Genomic DNA, 5,553 nt, shown 5'->3' on the forward strand with positions numbered 1-5,553 from the left:
TGGAGGATGCGATGAAGATGAATCGCAAATTCAGAGAGAGAGTTCCAAGAGTTTGTTGCGTTTTTTGTTGAATTCTGTTAGAGCTCTTTCTCTTCTCAATTCTCTTTTTCTGTTATCCATTTTCTCTGTTTTCGATCCTCTGTTAGAACTGATATTGAGTCCTCCCCTTTGGAATTCTGTGAATTGGTTTCTTTTTGATTGCACAGGTGAACCGGTTCGGTTAATTTCATGGCTGGGTTCGGTTCAAATCTCCTTCTGCTGCAGCAGGTCTTTGGCTTAAATTGAGCGTGTAGTTTTGTTTATGGATCGTGGATGCTATCGCCGCATTACGGTTTGCTTGGCCATGAAGTATTGATGCCGATACGGTTCTGCCTAGCTTGAAGTTGCAAGGATTTGAGTGGGAAGTTGGCAAAAGGCTTGGGCGGTTTGGATTTCAATTTTTATAATGGAATTCCTTCTCAAATTCTGAAACTGTATTGTTTTTCTTAATGAATGTAATGGAAGTAGGTGCTATATTTGGACAATGAATGAACTTGAATTCTCGATGTATCTTCAATTTATTTGAATAAACAACAAATTTCCCAACCACTCAAAGTAATTTCTCTTCCAATTTGAATCATTTAAATTCCCATGAAGATTCTTTTGAATATTAATCAATAAACTCTAATCAACACGCCATCTCGATGAAACTTGGTTCACTTGGTAAATCTTCGTTTCTAAGCTTCAATGACAAATTTGAATCCTTAATCTTAATTCTCAAGACACCAGTTAACTTTTGATTGAAGTAACCAGTATTTGATGAGAACCACAAAGTGTATTGGCCAAAGCAAATTGAGCCAGTCAATCTCTTATGCTACCGCACTTGCATTTCGAAACATCAAAACAACAACGCATTGAAGAATCCTTGAGGAAGAAAGTATTTGAGGCGTAGAGGAAACCTCAACATATAAGCCAATTAATCCTCAATCGAACATCCACAAATTTAAGCACTCGGATGAGAAACCTTTTATTATTTTCTTGATTTTTGGCCGACGAAATAAACGTCTTTGATAACTTATAGCACAAGAAAAGAGGGCAAATTTTGGGGTGCAACAGCTGCCCCTATCAAACTTCTTGAACCTGACGAGTGAGAAACGGAGGTTTCGAACCGTTGAGGTGGAAGGAGATTGAATACCAGAATGAACTCGAAAATTTGCGCTCTTGATCAATAGAAGATTCCATCTAGCAATGAAGAAGGAATGTACCACCCCGCAAGCAGGGAGAAAAAACTTCAATTGATCCGGACAATTAAATATGCTCCAACTTGTGATAAGAAGGAACGGGCACCCACAGGCAGGGGAAACACTTCAAATGATCTTGGCATCAAGAGAAGGAACATCTCAACTGATCTGAGTATCAGGCGTAGCAGATGTCTCCGAACATGCATCGGGATAGATGTCTTAGGTCGATCTGGGAATCGAAGGAGATACATCGGTTGATCTGAATATCAACGGGTAATAAGTATCTCTGATCTGGGAATCATGATCTGGGAATCTGGGCAGACATCTCTTCTGATGCAATTAAATCATCAGGTAGATATTCCAACTAATCTGGGAATTAGCGGCTAGCTCCTTCGTAAGACCACGGGGATCCGGAGGCGGTTCCTTCAACTGAACTGGAAATCAGGATAGGAACAATATCTCTTCCGAACTGTGTACGCCGGGGAAAGAATGCCTTTAACACTACTAAAAAAATTAAATTTAGAGAGGGCATAAATCCCTCACAAAAGTATTAAAATTCCGTCACAAACTAGTTTTCTGACGGATTTTGTGACGATCCAAAATTCGTATCGAATTTCTATGTCGCAAAAATTAATGAGGGAATTTGTCATCCGTCACAACTTGTGACGGAATTTAATCATCACAAAAGTAAATAAATCCCTCACTAAAAGTTCTCCAAAACCATCATTTTTTTTCTTAATTCCGTCACTAATTATTTACGAATTACTCGTTCCCTCACTAATTAGGGACGTATTTTGATTCCCTCACTAATTAGTGACTTGTTTCAAATTCCCTCACTAATTTACGAACATGTTTCACAATTTGCATTCCATTTCTCTTATATTCTATTTATTTAAATACAAACTTACATTATATAAGATTGGGTCACTTCTAAAAATTTTAATTGTTGTTAAATTACCTTAATTACTAAAACTATAAAATATTATATCGAAGTTGAAATATTTAGAAATCAAAGTAATTCAAAGAGAGAAAATTTAATGAAAAGGAATTGCTATCACATCACATATACAATTTAGATATTATTTACTATGAAACTCAACGGACAACTGAACAACATACCTTCTTAAAATGCAACTAATACATTGTGATATCTTAGTATAATATTATTAAATCAATAGCCATAAATAAAATACATTAATAATCTGATCTTCACATGGTTTATTACTAGCCACACCAAACAAGTGGGATTAAGTAAGTTCAAGCTTTTCCTAATTTGTATCATGCATGGTTAGCTTTCCCATGGTTACATATCAAACAGAACTTAAAATTCTAGCCACACTAAGCAAGTGGGATTAGGTAAGTAAAACCTTTTTTTAGTTTGTATCATGCATGGTTAACTTTTTCATCCCTTAATTGAAGTCTTCTATACATTTAGGAGACAAATTTTATCCATAGGCTGCAACTTGCAAATATGAGTCTCCTTTCATTCAGCCCCTAAAAAGATGTAAATGAACTTTTTTCCCTTTGAGTAATGATGATATACTATTTCCTGGAAAAAAAAATCAAACATGTAGAAAATTTGAAATGCAACAACAATAATGAATGTTCTAAAATATCAACTATAATTATAAACAAAACATGTCAATATATTTACATATAATTCATACTCATGTAATAAGGCAATCATAGTAAATGGAATGTATTAGTATTTGTGAACATAGCCTAACCAACAAACTATATTATAAGGCAAAATCTCACTTGTAGTTGTTGTTGATCTTATCCACATAGGATTGATGGAATAATAAATTGTCCCTTCATGATCAAGTTAAAATTTCGACCTGAAGGGCATACCAAATTTTTTAAGCAGAAACAAAATAAATGAATTGAATTTTTTATTATAACAGAAATATGATTACCGAGAGACAAGTCATCACTAGAATTTATGTGCATCCCAGTTTCACCATAGCTTTCTGGTCATTATCAAAAATCAAATTCAAAATATTTATATGCAATGACCATAAGTATATGCTTTCAACTACCTGAAAAGGTATTAGAGTAAGAGGCAGAAACTTTTAAGAAACTCAAAAGAGGAATAATATAGTGAAAATGATCTTTCAGGTAATGTATCAATATGTAGTTGCTCCATAAGGTATAAACATAAGGTTTTCCATCAACAAATTGTCATGTACAAGTTGTAAAGTTGGTATAGCCCTTTACTCAATAATTTTGAACAGAATATAGTTCAAGAACAAAATCTTATTAGATGACTTAACTTATCTATAACTTAAACTCTCATAAGCACAAAATCATTAGTCTTTCTATCTACCCATTTCATTAAAAAGTCTTCCAAACATGACACGAGATGGAACTTGACACTTCTATTTCCTCCATTTTTGGCTCACATAATAAAGACAAGTAAATAATTACCATATTAAATCTGATGGATTAATGAAGAAAGTGAATTCTAAATCTTAAGATTTGTCTCCATGTCATACGCGATTGTCCTCCTTGCTGTAAATAATAAATATTATGAGTGAATTGAGACCACAAAAGTTTTAAAGTAAACTACTAATTGAGATATCTCAGTTGTGAAATACCTTTGGCTGCTAGTTATAAGAGCAATTATTGCAGCGTAAACAATTATAATGGATACAATAAGTGTTGTCCCATAAGAAACCTTATCAAGTATTCTCAACGTCCTAAAAAAGTTGATGTGATCATAATACAACAATCACATTCCCTTTTACAAAACATCATCAACAACAATCCTTCATACCTTAGACTAAAAAAAAAGGTGTATCTTTAAACTTAAATGCCTTGGAATAAAGCTTTAGCCATAAATCTAAAGGAAACACATAAGATGTCACAATTGGGTAACAAGGTCTAAACCTGAATATTTTGTACACATTTGGGTTGGAAACTTGTAGGAGTGAAGACAAAGTAGAACTTCTCTCAACCTCACTTTCTTCATTCAAGCTTCAATCATCATTATCCTCAACTTCAACCATTATTTCTATTGAATATCAACTAGATGCATCTCATGTACACAATCTATAAAACAAAGTAATAAACATTAACAAACAAAAACCTTTCTAATCCAACACGCAACCCAAATAACAAAAAATGGGAAAAATCGTGGTGTGTATATCCTACAACATCAAAAAATTAAAACTATTCAAAAATAGTAATCATACCCCAAAAGCACCTTCACTACACATACAGAAACATTAAACCACCACCACTCAAACGCATCAATTTTCCGTAACCACAACATAAAAGCTAAAGACTTCACAATACATACAGAAGCATGACAAAACCTCCTAATTCAAAAATGTTATAAGAACTACTAAAACAACAAAAATTCATTAATGGGGTTAGTAAAAAACAGATTCAAAAATAACCAAGGTGAGAAAATTGAAATTTCACTCTCCATAGGGGAGAGAGCGAGTTGACTCACTAGCTGAAGCAACAAAATCCAATGGACGTAACTGATTTCAACGAAAACATAGAATTTCTTCTTTTTTAGAATATGTAGAGAAAATGATTAGAAGTTGTTTACCTAAAAAGAGAGAAATAAAGTGTAAGCAAGAGGACTAGAGACCTGCAACCGGGAAGAAAATGAAGAGGGACGGTCGAAGCAGTATGAGTGAGATAGACGGGCAACGTTGTGATGTATGGTGATTGTTTGACATGTTGAAAACTAGGGTTAGGGGATGGGGCTGCAACAAACCCGGGGAGAACGATGGAAAGGAGAAGAGAAGAAAAGGGAACGTGAGAAAACAATTGAAAAAGGGAAATAGTTATTAAATTATTATTAATGTGAAATTGGCTAATGAAAGAGGGAAAATGAAATTGGTTTATTAGTGAGAGCGGAAATTAAATTTGGTTTGATTGAAATGAGAGGGAAATTAAATTTGGTTTGATTGAAGTGAGAGGGAAATGAAATTGGTTTATTAGTGGGAGGGAAATTAAATTTGGTTTGATTGAAGTGAGAGGGAAATTAAAAGTTAAAGATGATATTTTTTTAATTTAATTAAATTTATTTAACTTTATTATATATATTTATTCTTAATTAAATTATTTACAATTTGGTATATATAGTATGTTTTGATATGAAATTTCCTAAACATCATGATTCATTTGAGATACTGCAATAAAATATATTAAAGATATGTTTATTATTTAGGATAGTATTTATCATCTATCAATAGGAAGGAATATTGATTTTATGAAGAAAAGTTTAGGTATTACATTGAATAAAATAAATATTCTAAAACAATAAATTTAAATGGTGTAATATAAAGAAAAAATATTACCATTTTTTTAGAAAATA

The 5,553-nt window shown here is 32.8% G+C and overlaps 1 long non-coding RNA gene across 8 annotated transcripts; it reads right to left on the reverse strand.

The window, feature by feature from the left end:
- Positions 1-1,864: 1,864 nt before the first annotated feature.
- LOC131595126 (uncharacterized) lies at positions 1,865-5,053 on the reverse strand. 8 transcript variants are annotated; one of them, XR_009281727.1, is made up of 5 exons: positions 3,818-5,053; positions 3,648-3,731; positions 3,137-3,259; positions 2,979-3,058; positions 1,865-2,769 (listed from the first exon to the last, which is right to left on the reverse strand). It is a non-coding gene; the product is annotated as an uncharacterized LOC131595126 (long non-coding RNA). The 8 variants fall into 8 exon arrangements; XR_009281725.1 differs by having other exon boundaries at positions 1,868-2,769; positions 3,137-3,190; positions 3,648-3,919; positions 4,110-5,053; XR_009281723.1 differs by having other exon boundaries at positions 1,868-2,769; positions 3,137-3,190.
- Between the last annotated feature and the right edge of the window lie 500 nt (positions 5,054-5,553).

The sequence above is a fragment of the Vicia villosa genome, linkage group LG4 (assembly GCF_029867415.1).
Source record: "Vicia villosa cultivar HV-30 ecotype Madison, WI linkage group LG4, Vvil1.0, whole genome shotgun sequence".
In the NCBI taxonomy this organism is placed as follows: domain Eukaryota; kingdom Viridiplantae; phylum Streptophyta; class Magnoliopsida; order Fabales; family Fabaceae; genus Vicia; species Vicia villosa.